The sequence below is a fragment of the Oncorhynchus gorbuscha genome, linkage group LG23, assembly GCF_021184085.1.
Source record: "Oncorhynchus gorbuscha isolate QuinsamMale2020 ecotype Even-year linkage group LG23, OgorEven_v1.0, whole genome shotgun sequence".
Lineage (NCBI taxonomy): Eukaryota > Metazoa > Chordata > Actinopteri > Salmoniformes > Salmonidae > Oncorhynchus > Oncorhynchus gorbuscha.
This window is the reverse complement of record NC_060195.1, coordinates 3,653,664-3,681,163: the sequence shown is the minus strand read 5'-3', so window position 1 is coordinate 3,681,163 and position 27,500 is coordinate 3,653,664. Positions and strand designations below refer to the sequence as shown.

General features: G+C 44.1%; 1 protein-coding gene across 1 annotated transcript in view; it reads right to left on the bottom strand.

Moving 5' to 3' along the window:
- unc5a (unc-5 netrin receptor A) overlaps window positions 1-27,500 on the bottom strand; it is a 610,423-nt gene that overhangs the window by 399,951 nt on the left and 182,972 nt on the right. The window lies entirely within an intron of this gene.

Genomic DNA, 27,500 nt, shown 5'->3' with positions numbered 1-27,500 from the left:
CTAGTAGGCTGTGACAACCCACCACTCCTAGTAGGCTGTAACAACCCACCACTCCTAGTAGGCTGTGACAACCCACCACTCCTAGTAGGCTGTGACAACCCACCACTCCTAGTAGGCTGTAACAACCCACCACTCCTAGTAGGCTGTGACAACCCACCACTCCTAGTAGGCTGTGACAACCCACCACTCCTAGTAGGCTGTGACAACCCACCACTCCTAGTAGGCTGTGACAACCCACCACTCCTAGTAGGCTGTGACAACCCACCACTCCTAGTAGGCTGTGACAACCCACCACTCCTAGTAGGCTGTGACATTCTGGACAACAGAGACAACAAAGATGTTTTCTTTAATGAGTCCGACAAAGGATATATACTGCTTCTCCGAGACCAGGCCCAAATCCCCATCATTCGCGTGAAAAAAATATGGAAATACAGGGGGCGGAGATCTGGGTGCCTCGTGAGAATTCATTGGCGAGTGGATAACCCGCCTCTACCATCCGTTCTATTGGCCGACATGTAATCAATGTAAAATAAACAGGATGAGCTCCGTTCGAGACTATCCTACCAACAGGACATTAACCTCTCTAGGGTAGGGGGCAGCATTCGGAATTTTGTATGAAAATTATTGTCCAGTTGAAATATTATCGATCATTTAGGCTAAAAAACAACCTGAGGATTGGAAATAAACAATGTTTGACATGTTTCTATGAACTTTATGGATACAATTTAGATTGTTTTTTGTCTGATTGTTTTGACTGAGTTTGAGCCTGTGGATTACTGAAGAAAACGGGCTAACAAAATGGAGGTTTTTGGATATAAAGAGACTTCATTGAACAAAAGGAACATTTATTGAATAAATTAATGTCTTCTGAATGCCACCATATGAAGATCATCAAAGGTAAGGGATTCATTTTATCTCTATTTCTGAGTTTTGTAACACTTCTGTGTGACGACCCTCCCACTCTGTCTGCCGTATTCTGTCTTTGTTCTTGTTTCCTTATTAGGATGCCGGTGGGCGGAGTTGAGAGGGTCGTCAGCTACATGGGAAACACCTGGGCCAGGTGTCTCCCAGGATAAATAGACCTCTTCCACATTCATGGAAGAGACTCTCTCCATGCAGACACCTTTTGTAGATTCTGTTGTGGTTCTTGGTGGCATTTTGTTTGTTTGCTTTGGCACCTTTCATCACCCTGCATTATCACATTCATGCAAAACACTCACTTACACTGATTACTGATTACACACATCATTGTATATTATACTTAGTTACTTATTTAATAAATATATATTTTGCTAATCCTTGTCCTTCTGTAGCTCAGTTGGTAGAGCATGGCGCTTGTAACGCCAGGGTAGTGGGTTCGATCCCCGGGACCACCCATACGTAGAATGTATGCACACATGACTGTAAGTCGCTTTGGATAAAAGCGTCTGCTAAATGGCATATATTATTATTATATATTATCTCCACGTTTTCTCCCTTTGTTACGGGCTTTGAGCCGGTTCGTGACATCTGCTTGGCTGGTAACTGTTTGTAATAATTTGTCAACTGGGCTATGTTCTGGGCTAGGTATGTTCTGGGCTAGGTATGCTTTCGCCGAAAAGCATTTTATAAATATGACATTGTGGTTGGTTTAACAAGAAGTTAATCTTTAAACCTATGTAAAATATGTTTTGTTTTCTGAATTTTTATAATGAGCATTTCTGTCATTGAATTTGGCGCTCTGCAACCTCACTGCATGTTGGCCAGATGGGACGCTAGCGTCCCACGTACCCTAGAGAGGTTATAAACTGTAATATCTTATGTTTCACCGAGTCGTGACTGAACGACGACACGTTGGCTGGGTATCCATGAATCGGCAGGACAGAACAGCTACCTCTGGTAAAACGAGGGGTGGAAGTGTGTGTCGATTTGTCAATAACAGCTGATTTCTAATACTTTAAGGAGGTCTTGAGGTATTGTTCGCCTGAGGTAGAGTACCTCATGATAAGCTGTAGACCACACTATTTACCAAGAGAGTTTTCATATATATTCTTCGTAGCTGTCTATTTACCACCACAGACCAACTCTATAAGGCCATAAGCAAACAAGAAAATGCTCATACAGAAGTGGCGCTCCTAGTGGCCGGGGACTTTAATGCAGGCAGACTTAAATCAGTTTTACCATATTTTTACCAGCATGTCACATGTGTAACCAGAGGAAAACTACCTCTAGACCACCTTTACCCAACACACAGAGATGCATTCAAAGCTCTCCCCCACCCTCCAATTGGCAATTCTGTCCATAATTCCATCCTCCTGATTCCTGTTACAAGCAAAAACTAAAGCAGGAGGTACCAGTCACTCAATACGGAAGTGGTCAGATGACGCGGATACTACGCTACAGGACTGTTTTGCAGCACAGACTGGAATATGTTCTGGGATTCATCCAATAGCATTGAGGAGTACACCACATCATTCACTGGCTTCATCACAATACTTCCGGGTTGGAGCGAGCGGTCGCATCGGCACTTCGCTCCGCAGGTAGTATAACTTTTTCATTACATTTCATTATAATACAACGGTTTGATTTGTCTAATCTTAGCAATTTCTTCTTAGCTAGCTACATAGCCGTCTTTGTATCAAAAATAATTGCATAATTATCGTATTTCATCATCCTAACGTAGTCTTCACTGCTATTTGCCCAGCAGCTAGCCAGCTAGCCAGCTAGCAAACGCCCACCGATTAGCAGCACCGTAGAAACTATTACACTCAACTGAACAACTTGATTAGTGTAGTGTTAGCTAGCTACATAGCTGTCTTTGCTGTCTTCGTATCCAAGATAATTGTGTAGTTTAGAGTGTGTAGTCTTAGAGTGATTATCTTAATTTACCGAGGTTAGCTAGCCAGCTATTTGTCGTCCTTAACGTAGGAGACTCTGCTAGCTAGCCAACAGCTAGCCAACAGCTAGCCAACAGCTAGCCAACGTCTACCGAATAGGACTCAACAACCCGGTCGCATTCACAGGTAGTATCACATTTTCATTTAATTTCATTACAGTACAACGGTTTGATTTGTTTGATCGTAGCTAGCTACTTAGCTAGCTACATAGCCGTCTTTGTATCAAAGATAATTGTGTAGTCTAGAGCGATTTTCTATTTAGCTAGCCAGCTATTGTCGTTCTTTTAACGCAACGTAACATAAACAACACTGCTAGCTAGCCAGCTAGCCCCCGAATAGCAGCACTGCAGAAACTATTACACTCAACGGAACGACTTGATTAGTGTTGTGTCAACAACGCAGCCACTGCCAGCTAGCCTACAAAGTCAACAACGCAGCCACTGCCAGCTAGCCTACTTCAGCAGTACTGTATCATTTTAATCATTTTAGTCAATAAGATTCTTGCTACGTAAGCTTAACTTTCTGAACATTCGAGACGTGTAGTCCACTTGTCATTCCAATCTCCTTTGCATTAGCGTAGCCTCTTCTGTAGCCTGTCAACTATGTGTCTGTCTATCCCTGTTCTCTCCTCTCTGCACAGACCATACAAACGCTCCACACCGCGTGGCCGCGGCCACCCTAATCTGGTGGTCCCAGCGCGCACGACCCACGTGGAGTTCCAGGTCTCCGGTAGCCTCTGGAACTGCCGATCTGCGGCCAACAAGGCAGAGTTCATCTCAGCCTATGCCTCCCTCCAGTCCCTCGACTTCTTGGCACTGACGGAAACATGGATCACCACAGACAACACTGCTACTCCTACTGCTCTCTCTTCGTCCGCCCACGTGTTCTCGCACACCCCGAGAGCTTCTGGTCAGCGGGGTGGTGGCACCGGGATCCTCATCTCTCCCAAGTGGTCATTCTCTCTTTCTCCCCTTACCCATCTGTCTATCGCCTCCTTTGAATTCCATGCTGTCACATTTACCAGCCCTTTCAAGCTTAACATCCTTATCATTTATCGCCCTCCAGGTTCCCTCGGAGAGTTCATCAATGAGCTTGATGTCTTGATAAGCTCCTTTCCTGAGGACGGCTCACCTCTCACAGTGCTGGGCGACTTTAACCTCCCCACGTCTACCTTTGACTCATTCCTCTCTGCCTCCTTCTTTCCACTCCTCTCCTCTTTTGACCTCACCCTCTCACCTTCCCCCCCTACTCACAAGGCAGGCAATACGCTCGACCTCATCTTTACTAGATGCTGTTCTTCCACTAACCTCATTGCAACTCCCCTCCAAGTCTCCGACCACTACCTTGTATCCTTTTCCCTCTCGCTCTCATCCAACACCTCCCACACTGCCCCTTTCGGATGGTATCGCGCCGTCCCAACCTTCGCTCTCTCTCCCCCGCTACTCTCTCCTCTTCCATCCTATCATCTCTTCCCTCTGCTCAAACCTTCTCCAACCTATCTCCTGATTCTGCCTCCTCAACCCTCCTCTCCTCCCTTTCTGCATCCTTTGACTCTCTATGTCCCCTATCCTCCAGGCCGGCTCGGTCCTCCCCTCCCGCTCCGTGGCTCGACGACTCATTGCGAGCTCACAGAACAGGGCTCCGGGCAGCAGGGCGGAAAAGTAGGAAAACTCGCCTCCCTGCGGACCTGGCATCCTTTCACTCCCTCCTCTCTACGTTTTCCTCCTCTGTCTCTGCTGCTAAAGCCATTTTCTACCACTCTAAATTCCAAGCATCTGCCTCTAACCCTAGGAAGCTCTTTGCCACCTTCTCCTCCCTCCTGAATCATCCTCCCCCTCCCCCTCCCTCCTCCCTCTCTGCAGATGATTTCGTCAACCATTTTGAAAAGAAGGTCGACGACATCCGATCCTCGTTTGCTAAGTCAAACGGCACCGCTGGTTCTGCTCACACTGCCCTACCCTGTGCTCTGACCTCTTTCTCCCCTCTCTCTCCAGATGAAATCTCACGTCTTGTGACGGCCGGCCGCCCAACAACCTGCCCGCTTGACCCTATCCCCTCCTCTCTTCTCCAGACCATTTCCGGAGACCTTCTCCCTTACCTCACCTCGCTCATCAACTCATCCCTGACCGCTGGCTACGTCCCTTCCGTCTTCAAGAGAGCGAGAGTTGCACCCCTTCTGAAAAAACCTACACTCGATTCCTCCGATGTCAACAACTACAGACCAGTATCCCTTCTTTCTTTTCTCTCCAAAACTCTTGAACGTGCCGTCCTTGGCCAGCTCTCCCGCTATCTCTCTCTGAATGACCTTCTTGATCCAAATCAGTCAGGTTTCAAGACTAGTCATTCAACTGAGACTGCTCTTCTCTGTATCACGGAGGCGCTCCGCACTGCTAAAGCTAACTCTCTCTCCTCTGCTCTCATCCTTCTAGACCTATCGGCTGCCTTCGATACTGTGAACCATCAGATCCTCCTCTCCACCCTCTCCGAGTTGGGCAACTCCGGCGCGGCCCACGCTTGGATTGCGTCCTACCTGACAGGTCGCTGCTACCGGGTGGCGTGGCGAGAATCTGTCTCCTCACCACGCGCTCTCACCACTGGTGTCCCTCAGGGCTCTGTTCTAGGCCCTCTCCTATTCTCGCTATACACCAAGTCACTTGGCTCTGTCATAACCTCACATGGTCTCTCCCCTCATTGCTATGCAGACGACACACAATTAATCTTCTCCTTTCCCCCTTCTGATGACCAGGTGGCGAATCGCATCTCTGCATGTCTGGCAGACATATCAGTGTGGATGACGGATCACCACCTCAAGCTGAACCTCGGCAAGACGGAGCTACTCTTCCTCCCGGGGAAGGACTGCCCGTTCCATGATCTCGCCATCACGGTTGACAACTCCATTGTGTCCTCCTCCCAGAGCGCTAAGAACCTTGGCGTGATCCTGGACAACACCCTGTCGTTCTCAACTAACATCAAGGCGGTGGCCCGTTCCTGTAGGTTCATGCTCTACAACATCCGCAGAGTACGACCCTGCCTCACACTGGAAGCGGCTCAGGTCCTAATCCAGGCACTTGTCATCTCCCGTCTGGATTACTGCAACTCGCTGTTGGCTGGGCTCCCTGCCTGTGCCATTAAACCCCTACAACTCATCCAGAACGCCGCAGCCCGTCTGGTGTTCAACCTTCCCAAGTTCTCTCACGTCACCCCGCTCCTCCGCTCTCTCCACTGGCTTCCAGTTGAAGCTCGCATCCGCTACAAGACCATGGTGCTTGCCTACGGAGCTGTGAGGGGAACGGCACCTCAGTACCTCCAGGCTCTGATCAGGCCCTACACCCAAACAAGGGCACTGCGTTCATCCACCTCTGGCCTGCTCGCCTCCCTACCACTGAGGAAGTACAGTTCCCGCTCAGCCCAGTCAAAATTGTTTGCTGCTCTGGCCGCCCAATGGTGGAACAAACTCCCTCACGACGCCAGGACAGCGGTGTCAATCACCATCTTCCGGAGACACCTGAAACCCCACCTCTTTAAGGAATACCTAGGATAGGATAAGTAATCCTTCTCACCCCCCCCCCTTTAAGATTTAGATGCACTATTGTAAAGTGACTGTTCTACTGGATGTCATAAGGTGAATGCACCAATTTGTAAGTTGCTCTGGATAAGAGCGTCTGCTAAATGACTTAAATGTAAATGTAAATGTAAATCAATAAGTGCATCGATGACATTGTCCCCACAGTGACCGTACGTACATATCCCAACCAGAAGCCATGGATTACATGCAACAACCACATAGAGCTAAAGGTTAGAGCTGCTGCTTTTCAAGGAGCGGGACACTAATCCGGACGCTTATAATAAATTCTGCTATGCCCTCAGATGAACCATCAAACAGGCAAAGCATCAATACAGGACTAAGATCAAATCACACTACAACGGCTCTGATGCTAGTCGGGTGTGGACTACAAAGGGAAACCCCTGGGGAAAAAATAAGTTGAAGACTCTTCTTTGAGTCTTAAAAGTGCATTAAAATTGTGCAGACTTTGGAGAGGTGTGGCCACTTTGGAGAGGTGTGGCCACGTTGGAGAGGTGTGGCCACTTGGAGACACCAGTTAGTCCTCTAACACAAACCTTTGTCATCTTTTGGTCTTATGTTGCACTTACCCCACATTTTCCAGGAATGTTATTGAACGTGTGAGTGAGTATTTTCAGATTTTGTTGTCAACAAATGCGGCGAAAAGTACAGTAAGTGTAAAATTCACATAAAAATCAACAGTGTAATGTTTGGATTCAGTCTTGTGTCAGATGAACTGTTGTGTCCACACCTTTTGGTCTAATCTTTTCCCCATTATCTCCAAACTGTTCCCTTTCAATTGCTCCAAAGGTCATGCATATGCTTCTCGTAGTTATTCTTGAAGAAACATTTCAATGCAGCCCTGTCTGTATAGGCCAATTCCCACCAGTGTAAAGGGTTGAAGCACGTGTCACACTGCGAAGGCATCCATCTGTACAATGTTGGCTTCAATCAATAGAGTAATGGCTTGCAATGAGAAGGGGTGAGGAACATTACTCTCTCTCTCCCCCTCTCTCTCTTTCTGTTTATCTCTCTCTCCCGCTCTCTCTCTTTCTGTTTATCTCTCTCTCTCCCTCTCTCTCTCTTTCTGTTTATCTCTCTCTCTCCCCCTCTCTCTCTTTCTGTTTATCTCTCTCTCCCCCTCTGTTTATCTCTCTCTCTCTCCCTCTCTCTCTCTTTCTGTTTATATCTCTCTCTCCCTCTCTCTCTTTCTGTTTATCTCTCTCTCTCCCTCTCTCTCTCTTTCTGTTTATATCTCTCTCTCCCTCTCTCTCTCTTTCTGTTTATCTCTATCTCTCCCCCTCTCTCTCTTTCTGTTTATCTCTCTCTCCCTCTCTCTCTTTCTGTTTATCTCTCTCTCCCCCTCTCTCTCTTTCTGTTTATCTCTATCTCTCCCCCTCTCTCTCTTTCTGTTTATCTCTCTCTCTCCCTCTCTCTCTTTCTGTTTATCTCTCTCTCCCCCTCTCTCTCTTTCTGTTTATCTCTCTCTCTCCCCCTCTCTCTCTTTCTGTTTATCTCTCTCTCCCCCTCTCTCTCTCTTTCTATTTATCTCTCTACCCCCTCTCTCTCTTTCTGTTTATCTCTCTACCCCCCTCTCTCTCTTTCTGTTTATCTCTCTCTCTCTCTCTCTCTCTCTCTCTCTTTCTGTTTATCTCTCTCTCTCCCCCTCTCTCTCTTTCTGTTTATCTCTCTCTCCCCCTCTCTCTCTTTCTGTTTATCTCTCTCTCCCCCTCTCTCTCTTTCTGTTTATCTCTCTCTCCCCCTCTCTCTCTTTCTGTTTATCTCTCTCTCCCCCTCTCTCTCTTTCTGTTTATCTCTCTCTCCCCCTCTCTCTCTTTCTGTTCATCTCTCTCTCTCTCTCTCTCTCTCTTTCTGTTTATCTCTCTCCCTCTCTCTCTCTTTCTGTTTATCTCTCTTTCTGTTTATCTCTCTCTCTCCCCCTCTCTCTCTTTCTGTTTATCTCTCTCTCTCCCCCTCTCTCTCTTTCTGTTTATCTCTCTCTCCCTCTCCTCTCCCCCTCAGTCTTTCTCTCTCTCTCTCCCACTCTCTCTCTTTCTGTTTATCTCTCTCTCTCCCCCTTCTTTCTCTATCTCTGTATCTCTCTCTACCCCCCCTCTCTCTGTTGCTCTCTCTTTCTCTCTCACTCTCTCTCATTTCAATTCAATTCAAGGGGCTTTACTGGCATGGGAAACATATGTTTACATTGCCAAAGCAAGTGAAGTAGCTAATAAACAAAAGTGAAATAAACAATAAAAATGAGCAGTAAATATTACACTCACAGAAGTTTCAAAAGAACAGAGACATTTCAAATGTCATATTATGTCTTTATACGGTGTTGTAATGAAGTGCAAATAGTTAAAGTAAAGGGAAAATAAAAATAAATAAATATGTATTTACAATGGTGTTTGTTCTTCACTGGTTGTCCTTTTCTTGTGGCATCAGGTCACACATCTTGCTGCTGTTAGGAAGTGCAGCTCAGTTTCCGCCTCATTTTGTGGGCAGTGAGCACATAGCCTGTCTTCTCTTGAGAGCCAGGTCTGCCTTTCTCAATAGCAAGGCTATGCTTACTAAGTCTGTACATAGTCAAAGCTTTCCTTAAGTTTGGGTCAGTCACAGTGGTCAGGTATTCTGCCACTGTGTACTCTCTGTTTAGGGTCAGTCACAGTGGTCAGGTATTCTGCCACTGTGTACTCTCTGTTTAGGGCCAGTCACAGTGGTCAGGTATTCTGCCACTGTGTACTCTCTGTTTAGGGTCAGTCACAGTAGTCAGGTATTCTGCCACTGTGTACTCTCTGTTTAGGGTCAGTCACAGTGGTCAGGTATTCTGCCACTGTGTACTCTCTGTTTCAGGCCAAATAGTATTCTAGTTTGGGTCAGTTTTTTTGTGAAATCTTTCCAATGTGTCAAGTAATTATCTTTTTGTTTTCTCATGATTTGGTTGGGTCTGATTGTGTCGCTGTCCTGTGGCTCTGTGTTTGTGTTTGTGAACAGAGCCCCAGGACCAGCTTGTTTAGGGGACTTTTCACCATGTGTATTTCTCTGTAGGTGATGGCTTTGTTATGGAAGGTTTGGGAATTTTGATAATTAGCAGGTATTTGCATAATTCTGCTCTGCATGCATTATTTGGTGTTCTACGTTGTACACAGAGGACATTTTTGCAGAACTCTGCGTGCAGAGTCTCAATTTGGTGTTTGTCCCATTTTGTGAAGTCTTGGTTGGTGAGCGGACCCCAGACCTCACAACCATAAAGGGCAATAGGCTCTTTGACTGATTCAAGTATTTTTATAGAGATACTAATTGGTATGTCAAATTTAATGTTTCTTTTGATGGCATAGAATGCCCTTCTTGCCTTGTCTCTCAGATCGTTCACAGCTTTGTGGAAGTTTTCTGTGGCGCTGATGTTTAGGCCAAGGTATGTATAGTTTTTTTGTGTGCTCTAGGGCAACGGTGTCTAGATGGAATTTGTATTTGTGGTCCTGATGACTGGACCTTTTTTGAAACACCATTATTTTGGTCTTACTGAGATTTACTGTCAGGGCCCAGGTCTGACAGAATCTGTGCAGAAGATCTAGGTGCTGCTGTAGACCCTCCTTGGTTGGTGACAGAAGCACCAGACCATGAGAAAACAGCAGACATTTGACAGCAGACATTTGAATTCTAGTAGGGTGAGGCCGGGTGCTGCAGACTTTTCTAGTGCCCGCGCCAATTCACTGATATATATGTTGAAGAGGGTGGGGCTTAAGCTGCATCCCTGTCTCACCCCACGGCCCTGTGGGAAGAAATGTGTGTTTTTTTGTGCCTATTTTAACCGCAGACGTGTTGTTTGTGTACATGGATTTTATAATGTCGTATGTTCTTTCTCCCAACACCACTTTCCATCCATTTGTATAGCAGATGCTGTACAGCAGACCCCTGAAATTGAGTCGAAGGCTTTTTTGAAATCAACCAAGCATGAAAATACTCTGTATTGGTTTGTTTCTTTGTCAATTAGGGTGTGCAGGTTGAATACGTGGTCTGTCATATGATAATTTGGTAAAAAGCCAACTTGACATTTGCTCGGTACATTGTATTGGGGAAGATACCAGAGCTGATGATGATGTTAAAGAGTTTTAGTTTAGCCAATTGGAATTTGTTGTCTGCATATTTTATAATTTCATTGAGGATACCATCAACACTACAGGCCTTTTTGGGTTGGAGGGTTTTTATTTTGTCCTGTAGCTCATTCAAGGTAATTGGAGAATCCAGTCGGTTCTGGTAGTCTTTAATAGTTCATTCTAAAATGTGTACTTGATCTCTCTCTCTCTCTCTCTCTCTCTCTCTCTCTCTCTCTCTCTCTCTCTCTCTCTCTCTGTCTGTCTGTCTGTCTGTCTGTCTGTCTGTCTGTCTGTCTGTCTGTCTGTCTGTCTGTCTGTCTGTCTGTCTGTCTGTCTGTCTGTCTGTCTGTCTGTCTGTCTGTCTGTCTGTCTGTCTGTCTGTCTGTCTGTCTGTCTGTCTGTCTGTCTGTCTGTCTGTCTGTCTGTCTGTCTGTCTGTCTGTCTTTCTCTCACTCCCCTTCCCTCCCCATTCTTGCCTCCTTCCCCATCTCTCCCTCTCTCTCTCTCTCTCTCTCTGTACCCAGAAACAGCAGTACCTCCCTGGGAGAGAGGCAGCAGGGAGTCACCCTGGCCTGGTTCATCTATCTAGCAGCATGATTGGTATTGACAGGCCTGGGAATGACAGAACCTTTGTATTGGCACTATCACTCAAGAGGAATGTCCTCTTCTCTATAGACTGTTGTCTGGTCTCTGTCCTGTAGAGGAATGTCCTCTTCCCTATAGACTGCTGTCTTTTCTCTGTCCTGTAGAGGAATGTCCTCTTCCCTATAGACTGCTGTCTTTTCTCTGTCCTGTAGAGGAATGTCCTCTTCCCTATAGACTGTTGTCTTTTCTCTGTCCTGTAGAGGAATATCCTCTTCTCTATAGACTGCTGTCTTTTCTCTGTCCTGTAGAGGAATGTCCTCTTCCCTATAGACTGTTGTCTTTTATCTGTCCTGTAGAGGAATGTCCTCTTCTCTATAGACGGGTGTCTTTTCTCTGTCCTGTAGAGGAATGTCCTCTTCTCTATAGACTGTTGTCTTTTCTCTGTCCTGTAGAGGAATGTCCTCTTCTCTATAGACTGTTGTCTTTTCTCTGTCCTGTAGAGGAATGTCCTCTTCCCTATAGACTGTTGTCTTTTCTCTGTCCTGTAGAGGAATGTCCTCTTCTCTATAGACTGTTGTCTTTTCTCTGTCCTGTAGAGGAATGTCCTCTTCCCTATAGACTGTTGTCTTTTCTCTGTCCTGTAGAGGAATGTCCTCTTCTCTATAGACTGTTGTCTTTTCTCTGTCCTGTAGAGGAATGTCCTCTTCCCTATAGACTGTTGTCTTTTCTCTGTCCTGTAGAGGAATGTCCTCTTCTCTATAGACTGTTGTCTTTTCTCTGTCCTGTAGAGGAATGTCCTCTTCTCTATAGACTGTTGTCTTTTCTCTGCCGTGTATGTCCTCTTTTAGATTATTGCTGTCAAAATAAACCTAAAAACACCAAGCTGGTTAATTTTGTCTCCATCTCAGGTGGCATCGTTAAATTAACACCCCCTGTGAACCAAGCTGTGCTCTGTTTAAATAAACCACCAGTTATGTGATGAAATGCAGAGAGGGACAGAAAATACCTTTATCTTTGGAATTAAATGCTGTATGTGACAGTGCTGTGAGCACATTGCTAGATGGGGAAACATGTAATGAGTCCACACTATGACAGATGTGATAATGAGTCCACACTATGACAGATGTGATAATGAGTCCACACTATGACAGATGTGATAATGAGTCCACACTATGACAGATGTGATAATGAGTCCACACTATAACAGATGTGATAATGAGTCCACACTATGACAGATGTAATAATGAGTCCACACTATAACAGATGTGATAATGAGTCCACACTATGACAGATGTGATAATGAGTCCACACTATGACAGATGTGATAATGAGTCCACACTATAACAGATGTGATAATGAGTCCACACTATGACAGATGTGATAATGAGTCCACACTATGACAGATGTAATAATGAGTCCACACTATAACAGATGTGATAATGAGTCCACACTATGACAGATGTGATAATGAGTCCACACTATGACAGATGTGATAATGAGTCCACACTATGACAGATGTGATAATGAGTCCACACTATGACAGATGTAATAATGAGTCCACACTATAACAGATGTGATAATGAGTCCACACTATGACAGATGTGATAATGAGTCCACACTATGACAGATGTGATAATGAGTCCACACTATAACAGATGTGATAATGAGTCCACACTATGACAGATGTGATAATGAGTCCACACTATGACAGATGTGATAATGAGTCCACACTATGACAGATGTGATAATGAGTCCACACTATGACAGATGTGATAATGAGTCCACACTATGACAGATGTGATAATGAGTCCACACTATGACAGATGTGATAATGAGTCCACACTATAACAGATGTGATAATGAGTCCACACTATAACAGATGTGATAATGAGTCCACACTATAACAGATGTGATAATGAGTCCACACTATGACAGATGTGATAATGAGTCCACACTATAACAGATGTGATAATGAGTCCACACTATGACAGATGTGATAATGAGTCCACACTATGACAGATGTGATAATGAGTCCACACTATGACAGATGTGATAATGGAACCACACTATGACAGCCGTGATAATGGATCCCCACCTCGCTCAAGGGAACATTGACAGATTTTTCACCTAGTCGGCTTAGGTGTTTTGAATCAACAACCTTTCGGTTACTGGACCGACGGTCTTAACCGGTAGGCTAGCTTCCACCCACAGTAGAGATACACTACATGACAAGCAGGATGTGGACACCTGCTCATTGAACGTCTCATTCTAAAATCATGGTCATTAACATGGAGTTGGTCCCCCCTTTGCTGCTATAACAGCCTCCACTCTTCTGGGAAGGCTTTCCACTAGATGTTGGAACATTGCTGCTATAACAGCCTCCACTCTTCTGGGAAGGCTTTCCACTAGATGTTGGAACATTGCTGCTATAACAGCCTCCACCCTTCTGGGAAGACGTTCCACTAGATGTTAGAGCATTGCTGCTATAACAGCCTCCACTCTTCTGGGAAGGCTTTCCAGTAGATGTTGGAGCATTTCTGCTATAACAGCCTCCACTCTTCTGGGAAGACGTTCCACTAGATGTTAGAGCATTGCTGCTATAACAGCCTCCACCCTTCTGGGAAGACGTTCCACTAGATGTTGGAGCATTGCTGCTATAACAGCCTCCACTCTTCTGGGAAGGCTTTCCACTAGATGTTGGAACATTGCTGCAGGGACTTCCATTCAGCCACATTAGTGAGGTCGGGCACTAATGTTTGGCGATTAGGCCTGACTCGCAGTCATTGTGCCAATTCATCCCAAAGGTGGTTGATGGGGTTGAGGTCAGGGCTCTGTGCAGGCCAGTCAGGTTCATCCACACCGATCTCGGCAAACCTTTTATGTATGGACCTTGCCTTGTGCACGGGGGCATTGTCATGCTGAAACAGGAAAGGGCCTTCCCTGAATTGTTGCCACAAAGTTGGAAGCACAGGATTGTCTAGAATGTCATTGTATTCTATAGCATTAAGATGTTGCTTCACTGGAACTAAGGGGCCCGAACTATGAAAAACAGCCCCAGACCATTATTCCTCCTCCACCAAACTTTACAGTTGGCACTATGCTTTGGGGCAGGTAGAGGTCTCCTGGCATCCGCCAAAACCAGATTCGTCCGTCGGACTGCCAGATGGTGAAGCGTGATTCATCACTCCAGAGAACACGTTTCCACTGCTCCAGAGTCCAATGTCGGCGAGCTTTACACCACTCCAGCTAACGCTTGGCTTTGTGCATGGTGGTGATCTTAGGCTTGTGTGCAGCTCCTCGGCCATTGAAACTCATTTCATAAAGCTCCCGACGAACAGTTCTTGTGCTGACGTTGCTTCCAGAGGCAGTATGGAACTGTGTACAGATGATTTTTTACGCAGAACAATCAGGAGTCCTTTTCTGTGAGCTTGTGTGGCCTACCACTTCTCGGCTGAGCCGTTGTTTCTCCTAGATGTTTGAAATTCACAATAACAGCACTTACAGATGACTGGGGGCAGCTCTAGCAGGGCAGCTCTAGCAGGGCAGCTCTAGCAGGGCAGCTCTAGCAGGGCAGCACTAGCAGGGCAGCTCTAGCAGGGCAGCTCTAGCAGGGCAGCTCTAGCAAGGCAGCTCTAGCAGGGCAGCTCTAGCAGGGCAGCTCTAGCAGGGCAGCTCTAGCAGGGCAGCACTAGCAGGGCAGCTCTAGCAGGGCAGCTCTAGCAGGGCAGCTCTAGCAAGGCAGCTCTAGCAGGGCAGCTCTAGCAAGGCAGCTCTAGCAGGGCAGCTCTAGCAGGGCAGCTCTAGCAGGGCAGCTCTAGCAGGGCAGCACTAGCAGGGCAGCTCTAGCAGGGCAGCTCTAGCAGGGCAGCACTAGCAGGGCAGCTCTAGCAGGGCAGCTCTAGCAGGGCAGCTCTAGCAGGGCAAAATTTTACAAACTGACTTGTTGGACAGGTGGCATCCTATGACGGTGCCACGTTGAAAGTCACTGAGCTTTTCAGCAAGGGCATTCTACTGCCAATGTTTGTCTATGGAGATGTCTATGAAAAATCTATGATTTGTCTATGAATCACAGTAGAGATACGTAGCTAGCTGACTAATTTGCTAGTAGTTTGTGTCCCAAAATGGTCTAAAGTAGTGCACTATATAGGGAGTAGGGCCCTGGTCTATAGTAGTGCACTAAATAGAGAATAGGGCCCTGGTCTAAAGTAGTGATCTATATAGGGAATAGGGCCCTGGTCTAAAGTAGTGCACTATATAGGAAATAGGGCCCTGGTCTAAAGTAGTGCACTATATAGGGAATAGGGTGCCATTTTGGTCTCTAGAGACACTGTTACTCCAGGTTAGCTTCTACGTGCTATTGTTTTGTCATTTCAAACAAGCCAAATTCCCTTAAAATGTTTAGAACAAACCCATGAATATTAAATACCATATGCTCCTAAGCAACGTGTGTGTACATCCATGGACGCATCTTGAATATGATCAGCTCTGATTTGAAATGGATCCAAGATAGATGTACCGCCGTGCCAGGAAGCTCTGGTTTTCTCTCTCTCTCTGTTTTGATGAGAAATAGTGTCCTTCAAAACATATTAGGAATAATAGTGTGTATCGTGTAATAAATCATCGTAGTGATGGGGCTCAACGTACCCAGATTACACATATTACCCAGCAAGCACTGAGAGACATACAATACACACATATTTATCACTAAGCAGCACAACGAGAGAAAGAGAGAGAGAGAGGGAGAGATGGAGAAGAGAAGAGAGGAGACAAGAGAAGACAGGCTATGTGCAACACTGCCCACATAATGAGGTGGAAACTGAGCTGCACTTCCTAACCTCCTGCCAAATGTATGACCATATTAGAGACACGTATTTCTCTCAGATTACACAGACCCACAAAGAATTTGAAAACAAACCCAATCTTGATAAACTCCCATATCTACTGGGTGAAATACCACAGTGTTACATCACAGCAGCAAGATTGTTGCCACAAGAAAAGGTCAACCAGTGAAGAACAAACACCATTGTAAATACAACCCATATTTATGCTCATGTTTCCCATGTCAATAGAGGCCTTATATTGAATTGAGAGAGAGAGAGTGGTGTGTTAAAACTCCCTTGAATTATTCATATGAGAGGATGAAGTGCAGAAAGGAGGATGAGGAGGGAAAAGGAGGAGGAGGAGGGAAAAGGAGGAGGAGGAGGGAAAAGGAGGAGGCGGAGGGAAAAGGAGGAGGAGGAGGGAAAAGGAGGAGGGGGAAAAGGAGGAGGAGGAAGAGGAGGGAAAAGGAGGAGGGGGAAAAGGAGGAGGAGGAGGAGGGAAAAGGAGGATGAGGGAAAAGGAGGAGGAGGAGGGAAAAGGAGGAGGAGGAGGAAAAAGGAGGAGGAGGAGGAGGGAAAAGGAGGATGAGGGAAAAGGAGGAGGAGGAGGGAAAAGAAGGAGGAGGGGAGGGAAAAGGAGGAGGAGGGAAAAGGAGGAGGAGGAGGGAAAAGGAGGAGGAGGAGGAAAAAGGAGGAGGAGGAGGAGGGAAAAGGAGGATGAGGGAAAAGGAGGAGGAGGGATAAGGAGGAGGAGGAAGGAAAAGGAGGAGGGGGGAAAAGGAGGAGGAGGGAAAAGAAGGAGGAGGAGGAGGGAAAAGGAGGAGGAGGGAAAAGGAGGAGGAGGAGGGAAAAGGAGGAGGAGGGAAAAGGAGGAGGAGGAGGGAAAAGGAGGAGGAGGAGGGAAAAGGAGGGAAAAGGAGGAGGAGGAGAGAAAAGGAGGAGGAGGGAAAGGAGGAGGAGGGAAAAGGAGGAGGAGGAGGGAAAAGGAGGAGAAAGAGGGAAAAGGAGGAGGGAAAAGGAGGACAACTGCAAAACAAGTCTCCATAATTTTGTTCTTCAAGTGTTTACAGCGTAGGGAAAAACACAAGTTTAGTTTATCAGAGGCTCATTTGCTAGTTGGTTTCTTCCCTAAATGGCTCTGGTTAAAAGCAATGCACTATATAGGGAATAGGGCTCTGGTCTAAAGTAGTGCCCTATGTAGGGAATAGGGCTCTGGTCTAAAGTAGTGCCCTATATAGGGAATAGGGCCCTGGTTAAAAGCAATGCCCTATGTAGGGAATAGGGCTCTGGTTAAAAGCAATGCACTATAGAGTGAATAGGGCCCTGGTCTAAAGTAGTGCACTATATAGGGAATAGGGCTCTGGTCTAAAGTAGTGCCCTATGTAGGGAATAGAGCTCTGGTTAAAAGCAATGCACTATAGAGTGAATAGGGCCCTGGTCTAAAGTAGTGCACTATATAGGGAATAGGGCTCTGGTTAAAAGCAATGCACTATAGAGTGAATAGGGCTCTGGTCTAAAGTAGTGCCCTATATAGGGAATAGGGCTCTGGTTAAAAGCAATGCACTATAGAGTGAATAGGGGTCTGGTCTAAAGTAGTGCCCTATATAGGGAATAGGGCCCTGGTTAAAAGCAATGCACTATAGAGTGAATAGGGGTCTGGTCTAAAGTAGTGCACTATAGAGTGAATAGGGGTCTGGTCTAAAGTAGTGCCCTATATAGGGAATAGGGCCCTGGTTAAAAGCAATGCACTATAGAGTGAATAGGGGTCTGGTCTAAAGTAGTGCACTATAGAGTGAATAGGGGTCTGGTCTAAAGTAGTGCCCTATATAGGGAATAGGGTTCTGGTCTAAAGTAGTGCCCTATATAGGGAATAGGGCTCTGGTTAAAAGCAATGCACTATAGAGTGAATAGGGGTCTGGTCTAAAGTAGTGCCCTATATAGGGAATAGGGCCCTGGTTAAAAGCAATGCACTATAGAGTGAATAGGGCTCTGGTCTAAAGTAGTGCACTATAGAGTGAATAGGGGTCTGGTCTAAAGTAGTGCCCTATATAGGGAATAGGGCTCTGGTCTAAAGTAGTGCCCTATATAGGGAATAGGGCTCTGGTCTAAAGTAGTGCCCTATATAGGGAATAGGGCTCTGGTCTAAAGTAGTGCCCTATATAGGGAATAGGGCTCTGGTCTAAAGTAATGCCCTATATAGGGAATAGGGCTCTGGTCTAAAGTAATGCTCTACATAGGGAATAGGGCTCTGGTCTAAAGTAATGCCCTATATAGGGAATAGGGCTCTGGTCTAAAGTAGTGCCCTATATAGGGAATAGGGCTCTGGTCTAAAGTAATGCCCTATAGAGGGAATAGGGCTCTGGTCTATAGTAGTGCACTATATAGGGAATAGGGCTCTGGTCTAAAGTAATGCTCTACATAGGGAATAGGGCTCTGGTCTAAAGTAATGCCCTATATAGGGAATAGGGCTCTGGTCTAAAGTAATGCTCTACATAGGGAATAGGGCTCTGGTCTAAATTAGTGCCCTATATAGGGAATAAGGCTCTGGTCTAAAGTAGTACCACTATATAGGGAATAGATAGGGCTCTGGTCTAAGGTAGTGCACTAAATAGGGAATAGGGCTCTGGTCTAAAGTAGTGCCCTATATAGGGAATAGGGCTCTGGTCTAAAGTAATACACTATAGAGTGAATAGGGCTCTGGTCTAAAGTAGTGCCCTATATAGGGAATAGGGCTCTGGTTAAAAGCAATGCACTATAGAGTGAATAGGGCTCTGGTCTAAAGTAGTGCCCTATATAGGGAATAGGGCTCTGGTTAAAAGCAATGCACTATAGAGTGAATAGGGGTCTGGTCTAAAGTAGTGCCCTATATAGGGAATAGGGCCCTGGTTAAAAGCAATGCACTATAGAGTGAATAGGGCTCTGGTCTAAAGTAGTGCACTATAGAGTGAATAGGGGTCTGGTCTAAAGTAGTGCCCTATATAGGGAATAGGGCTCTGGTCTAAAGTAGTGCCCTATATAGGGAATAGGGCTCTGGTCTAAAGTAGTGCCCTATATAGGGAATAGGGCTCTGGTCTAAAGTAGTGCCCTATATAGGGAATAGGGCTCTGGTCTAAAGTAATGCCCTATATAGGGAATAGGGCTCTGGTCTAAAGTAATGCTCTACATAGGGAATAGGGCTCTGGTCTAAAGTAATGCCCTATATAGGGAATAGGGCTCTGGTCTAAAGTAGTGCCCTATATAGGGAATAGGGCTCTGGTCTAAAGTAATGCCCTATATAGGGAATAGGGCTCTGGTCTATAGTAGTGCACTATATAGGGAATAGGGCTCTGGTCTAAAGTAATGCTCTACATAGGGAATAGGGCTCTGGTCTAAAGTAGTGCCCTATATAGGGAATAGAGCTCTGGTCTAAAGTAATGCCCTATATAGGGAATAGGGCTCTGGTCTAAAGTAATGCTCTACATAGGGAATAGGGCTCTGGTCTAAATTAGTGCCCTATATAGGGAATAAGGCTCTGGTCTAAAGTAGTACCACTATATAGGGAATAGATAGGGCTCTGGTCTAAGGTAGTGCACTAAATAGGGAATAGGGCTCTGGTCTAAAGTAGTGCACTATATAGGTAATAGGGCTCTGGTCTAAGGTAGTGCACTATATAGGGAATAGGGCTCTGGTCTAAAGTAGTGTACTATATAGGGAATAGGGTGCCATTTGGGACACAGCCTGTATATCTGGGACAATATACTGATGTAATTAACTAGAGAACGTCCTGGCTACTTATTGACGGTGAGTACAGTGGAGAGAGAGAGAGTCGTTCTTAAAGCTACGGTTCATGATTCTTAAAGCTACGGTTCATGATTCTTAAAGCTACGGTTCATGATTCTTAAAGCTACGGTTCATGATTCTTAAAGCTACGGTTCATGATTCTTAAAGCTACGGTTCATGATTCTTAAAGCTACGGTTCATGATTCTTAAAGCTACGGTTCATGATTCTTAAAGCTACGGTTCATGATTCTTAAAGCTACGGTTCATGATTCTTAAAGCTACGGTTCATGATTCTTAAAGCTACGGTTCATGATTCTGACACCTGTGGTCAGCTGGAAATACAAAACCAGAAACAAGTTCCTTTCAGACGACAGAAACAGCCAAGGCTCAGTCCCAAAATGGAACACTATTCCCTTTAAAGTGCACTACATTTGACCAGACCTCATAAGGCCCTGGTCAAATGTAGGGCACTATAAAGGGTTCAGGATACCATTTGGGAGCCAGCCAAATGTTGTGTTTATTATCTGATCATTAATTGAATCCAGGGTAAAACGAGGACATGTGATGTTTTAGGATGAATCCAGGGTAAAACGAGGACATGTGATGTTTTAGGATGAATCCAGGGTAAAACGAGGACATGTGATGTTTTAGGATGAATCCAGGGTAATACGAGGACATGTGATGTTTTAGGATGAATCCAGGGTAAAACGAGGACATGTGATGTTTTAGGATGAATCCAGGGTAATACGAGGACATGTGATGTTTTAGGATGAATCCAGGGTAAAACGAGGACATGTGATGTTTTAGGATGAATCCAGGGTAATACGAGGACATGTGATGTTTTAGGATGAATCCAGGGTAAAACGAGGACATGTGATGTTTTAGGATGAATCCAGGGTAAAATGAGGACATGTGATGTTTTAGGATGAATCCAGGGTAAAATGAGGACATGTGATGTTTTAGGATGAATCCAGGGTAAAACGAGGACATGTGATGTTTTAGGATGAAATTGTCAGGAGAGGAAGATGTGATGAGAACAAACAGAAATGTGATCTTTTGAGGTTTGAGTTTCTTAGATTAGATGTAACAAACTTTATAGCCAACGTGGAAATTTGTCTTCGGGCTTCACTATCATAAAAACCAGACATAAAAACATCAAAAGGAGCACCTCCTCATTGAGATCATCAAACAAAGCAACCAAGTACAAAAGCAGCCAAATAGGTTACAGTGTGCTCTTTTTCAGAGTCAATACAGAAACACGACTCTTTTTCAGAGTCAATACAGAAACATGACTCTTTTTCAGAGTCAATACAGAAACATGACTCTTTTTCAGAGTCAATACAGAAACATGACTCTCTTTCAGAGTCAATACAGAAACATGACTCTCTTTAAGAGTCAATAGAGAAACACGACTCTATTTCAGAGTCAATACAGAAACATGACTCTCATTCAGAGTCAGTACAGAAACATGACTCTCTTTAAGAGTCAATAGAGAAACACGACTCTATTTCAGAGTCAGTACAGAAACACGACTCTCTTTCAGAGTCAGTACAGAAACACGACTCTTTTTCAGAGTCAATACAGAAACATGACTCTTTTTCAGAGTCAATACAGAAACATGACTCTCATTCAGAGTCAGTACAGAAACATGACTCTCTTTAAGAGTCAATAGAGAAACACGACTCTATTTCAGAGTCAGTACAGAAACACGACTCTCTTTCAGAGTCAGTACAGAAACACGACTCTCTTTCAGAGTCAATACAGAAACATGACTCTCATTCAGAGTCAGTACAGAAACACGACTCTCTTTCAGAGTCAATAGAGAAACACGACTCTCTTTCAGAGTCAATACAGAAACATGACTCTTTTTCAGAGTCAGTACAGAAACATGACTCTCTTTCAGAGTCAATACAGAAACATGACTCTTTTTCAGAGTCAATACAGAAACATGACTCTCATTCAGAGTCAGTACAGAAACATGACTCTCTTTAAGAGTCAATAGAGAAACTCTCTATTTCAGAGTCAGTACAGAAACACGACTCTCTTTCAGAGTCAGTACAGAAACACGACTCTCTTTCAGAGTCAATAGAGAAACACGACTCTCTTTCAGAGTCAATACAGAAACATGACTCTCATTCAGAGTCAGTACAGAAACACGACTCTCTTTCAGAGTCAATAGAGAAACACGACTCTCTTTCAGAGTCAATACAGAAACATGACTCTTTTTCAGAGTCAGTACAGAAACATGACTCTCTTTCAGAGTCAATACAGAAACATGACTCTCATTCAGAGTCAGTACAGAAACACGACTCTCTTTCAGAGTCAATAGAGAAACACGACTCTCTTTCAGAGTCAATACAGAAACATGACTCTCTTTCAGAGTCAGTACAGAAACATGACTCTCATTCAGAGTCAGTACAGAAACACGACTCTTTTTCAGAGTCAATACAGAAACATGACTCTTTTTCAGAGTCAATACAGAAACACGACTCTCTTTCAGAGTCAATACAGAAACATGACTCTCATTCAGAGTCAGTACAGAAACACGACTCTCTTTCAGAGTCAATAGAGAAACACGACTCTCTTTCAGAGTCAATACAGAAACATGACTCTCTTTCAGAGTCAGTACAGAAACACGACTCTCATTCAGAGTCAGTACAGAAACACGACTCTCTTTCAGAGTCAGTACAGAAACATGACTCTCTTTCAGAGTCAGTACAGAAACACGACTCTCTTTCAGAGTCAATACAGAAACACGACTCTCTTTCAGAGTCAGTACAGAAACACGACTCTTTTTCAGAGTCAGTACAGAAACATGACTCTCTTTCAGAGTCAGTACAGAAACACGACTCTCATTCAGAGTCAGTACAGAAACATGACTCTCTTTCAGAGTCAGTACAGAAACACGACTCTCATTCAGAGTCAGTACAGAAACACGACTCTCTTTCAGAGTCAATACAGAAACATGACTCTCTTTCAGAGTCAGTACAGAAACACGACTCTCTTTCAGAGTCAGTACAGAAACACGACTCTCTTTCAGAGTCAGTACAGAAACACGACTCTCAGAGTCAATAGAGAAACACGACTCTCTTTCAGAGTCAGTACAGAAACACGACTCTCAGAGTCAATAGAGAAACACGACTCTCTTTCAGAGTCAATACAGAAACATGACTCTCTTTCAGAGTCAGTACAGAAACATGACTCTCATTCAGAGTCAGTACAGAAACACGACTCTTTTTCAGAGTCAATACAGAAACATGACTCTTTTTCAGAGTCAATACAGAAACACGACTCTCTTTCAGAGTCAATACAGAAACATGACTCTCATTCAGAGTCAGTACAGAAACACGACTCTCTTTCAGAGTCAATACAGAAACATGACTCTCTTTCAGAGTCAGTACAGAAACATGACTCTCATTCAGAGTCAGTACAGAAACACGACTCTTTTTCAGAGTCAATACAGAAACATGACTCTTTTTCAGAGTCAATACAGAAACACGACTCTCTTTCAGAGTCAATACAGAAACATGACTCTCATTCAGAGTCAGTACAGAAACATGACTCTCTTTAAGAGTCAATAGAGAAACACGACTCTATTTCAGAGTCAGTACAGAAACACGACTCTCTTTCAGAGTCAGTACAGAAACACGACTCTTTTTCAGAGTCAATACAGAAACATGACTCTTTTTCAGAGTCAATACAGAAACATGACTCTCATTCAGAGTCAGTACAGAAACATGACTCTCTTTAAGAGTCAATAGAGAAACACGACTCTATTTCAGAGTCAGTACAGAAACACGACTCTCTTTCAGAGTCAGTACAGAAACACGACTCTCTTTCAGAGTCAATACAGAAACATGACTCTCATTCAGAGTCAGTACAGAAACACGACTCTCTTTCAGAGTCAATAGAGAAACACGACTCTCTTTCAGAGTCAATACAGAAACATGACTCTTTTTCAGAGTCAGTACAGAAACATGACTCTCTTTCAGAGTCAATACAGAAACATGACTCTTTTTCAGAGTCAATACAGAAACATGACTCTCATTCAGAGTCAGTACAGAAACATGACTCTCTTTAAGAGTCAATAGAGAAACACGACTCTATTTCAGAGTCAGTACAGAAACACGACTCTCTTTCAGAGTCAGTACAGAAACACGACTCTCTTTCAGAGTCAATAGAGAAACACGACTCTCTTTCAGAGTCAATACAGAAACATGACTCTCATTCAGAGTCAGTACAGAAACACGACTCTCTTTCAGAGTCAATAGAGAAACACGACTCTCTTTCAGAGTCAATACAGAAACATGACTCTTTTTCAGAGTCAGTACAGAAACATGACTCTCTTTCAGAGTCAATACAGAAACATGACTCTCATTCAGAGTCAGTACAGAAACACGACTCTCTTTCAGAGTCAATAGAGAAACACGACTCTCTTTCAGAGTCAATACAGAAACATGACTCTCTTTCAGAGTCAGTACAGAAACATGACTCTCATTCAGAGTCAGTACAGAAACACGACTCTTTTTCAGAGTCAATACAGAAACATGACTCTTTTTCAGAGTCAATACAGAAACACGACTCTCTTTCAGAGTCAATACAGAAACATGACTCTCATTCAGAGTCAGTACAGAAACACGACTCTCTTTCAGAGTCAATAGAGAAACACGACTCTCTTTCAGAGTCAATACAGAAACATGACTCTCTTTCAGAGTCAGTACAGAAACACGACTCTCATTCAGAGTCAGTACAGAAACACGACTCTCTTTCAGAGTCAGTACAGAAACACGACTCTCATTCAGAGTCAGTACAGAAACACGACTCTCTTTCAGAGTCAGTACAGAAACATGACTCTCTTTCAGAGTCAGTACAGAAACACGACTCTCTTTCAGAGTCAATACAGAAACACGACTCTCTTTCAGAGTCAGTACAGAAACACGACTCTTTTTCAGAGTCAGTACAGAAACATGACTCTCTTTCAGAGTCAGTACAGAAACACGACTCTCATTCAGAGTCAGTACAGAAACATGACTCTCTTTCAGAGTCAGTACAGAAACACGACTCTCATTCAGAGTCAGTACAGAAACACGACTCTCTTTCAGAGTCAATACAGAAACATGACTCTCTTTCAGAGTCAGTACAGAAACACGACTCTCTTTCAGAGTCAGTACAGAAACACGACTCTCTTTCAGAGTCAGTACAGAAACACGACTCTCAGAGTCAATAGAGAAACACGACTCTCTTTCAGAGTCAGTACAGAAACACGACTCTCAGAGTCAATAGAGAAACACGACTCTCTTTCAGAGTCAATACAGAAACATGACTCTCTTTCAGAGTCAGTACAGAAACATGACTCTCATTCAGAGTCAGTACAGAAACACGACTCTTTTTCAGAGTCAATACAGAAACATGACTCTTTTTCAGAGTCAATACAGAAACACGACTCTCTTTCAGAGTCAATACAGAAACATGACTCTCATTCAGAGTCAGTACAGAAACACGACTCTCTTTCAGAGTCAATACAGAAACATGACTCTCTTTCAGAGTCAGTACAGAAACATGACTCTCATTCAGAGTCAGTACAGAAACACGACTCTTTTTCAGAGTCAATACAGAAACATGACTCTTTTTCAGAGTCAATACAGAAACACGACTCTCTTTCAGAGTCAATACAGAAACATGACTCTCATTCAGAGTCAGTACAGAAACATGACTCTCTTTAAGAGTCAATAGAGAAACACGACTCTATTTCAGAGTCAGTACAGAAACACGACTCTCTTTCAGAGTCAGTACAGAAACACGACTCTTTTCAGAGTCAATACAGAAACATGACTCTTTTTCAGAGTCAATACAGAAACATGACTCTCATTCAGAGTCAGTACAGAAACATGACTCTCTTTAAGAGTCAATAGAGAAACACGACTCTATTTCAGAGTCAGTACAGAAACACGACTCTCTTTCAGAGTCAGTACAGAAACACGACTCTCTTTCAGAGTCAATACAGAAACATGACTCTCATTCAGAGTCAGTACAGAAACACGACTCTCTTTCAGAGTCAATAGAGAAACACGACTCTCTTTCAGAGTCAATACAGAAACATGACTCTTTTTCAGAGTCAGTACAGAAACATGACTCTCTTTCAGAGTCAATACAGAAACATGACTCTTTTTCAGAGTCAATACAGAAACATGACTCTCATTCAGAGTCAGTACAGAAACATGACTCTCTTTAAGAGTCAATAGAGAAACACGACTCTATTTCAGAGTCAGTACAGAAACACGACTCTCTTTCAGAGTCAGTACAGAAACACGACTCTCTTTCAGAGTCAATAGAGAAACACGACTCTCTTTCAGAGTCAATACAGAAACATGACTCTCATTCAGAGTCAGTACAGAAACACGACTCTCTTTCAGAGTCAATAGAGAAACACGACTCTCTTTCAGAGTCAATACAGAAACATGACTCTTTTTCAGAGTCAGTACAGAAACATGACTCTCTTTCAGAGTCAATACAGAAACATGACTCTCATTCAGAGTCAGTACAGAAACACGACTCTCTTTCAGAGTCAATAGAGAAACACGACTCTCTTTCAGAGTCAATACAGAAACATGACTCTCTTTCAGAGTCAGTACAGAAACATGACTCTCATTCAGAGTCAGTACAGAAACACGACTCTTTTTCAGAGTCAATACAGAAACATGACTCTTTTTCAGAGTCAATACAGAAACACGACTCTCTTTCAGAGTCAATACAGAAACATGACTCTCATTCAGAGTCAGTACAGAAACACGACTCTCTTTCAGAGTCAATAGAGAAACACGACTCTCTTTCAGAGTCAATACAGAAACATGACTCTCTTTCAGAGTCAGTACAGAAACACGACTCTCATTCAGAGTCAGTACAGAAACACGACTCTCTTTCAGAGTCAGTACAGAAACATGACTCTCTTTCAGAGTCAGTACAGAAACACGACTCTCTTTCAGAGTCAATACAGAAACACGACTCTCTTTCAGAGTCAGTACAGAAACACGACTCTTTTTCAGAGTCAGTACAGAAACATGACTCTCTTTCAGAGTCAGTACAGAAACACGACTCTCATTCAGAGTCAGTACAGAAACATGACTCTCTTTCAGAGTCAGTACAGAAACACGACTCTCTTTCAGAGTCAGTACAGAAACACGACTCTCTTTCAGAGTCAGTACAGAAACACGACTCTCAGAGTCAATAGAGAAACACGACTCTCTTTCAGAGTCAGTACAGAAACACGACTCTCAGAGTCAATAGAGAAACACGACTCTCTTTCAGAGTCAGTACAGAAACACGACTCTCTTTCAGAGTCAGTACAGAAACACGACTCTCTTTCAGAGTCAATAGAGAAACACGACTCTCTTTCAGAGTCAGTACAGAAACACGACTCTCTTTCAGAGTCAATAGAGAAACACGACTCTCTTTCAGAGTCAGTACAGAAACACGACTCTCTTTCAGAGTCAGTACCCCTACCCCTACCCATACCCCCAACCCCCCCTACCGCCCTACCTACCTACCCACCCCCCTATGGCTATAACAAAGGAATGCTGTGTTAGCTAGCTGTCTATAACAGAGGTATGCTATGTTAGCTAGTTGTCTATAACAGAGGTATGCTATGATAGCTAGCTGGCTATAACAGAGGTATGCTATGATAGCTAGCTGGCTATAACAGAGGAATGCTACGTTGCCTAGCTGGCTATAACAGAGGCATGCTATGTTAGCTAGCTGCCTAAAACAGAGGTATGCTATGATAGCTAGCTGGCTATAACAGAGTAAT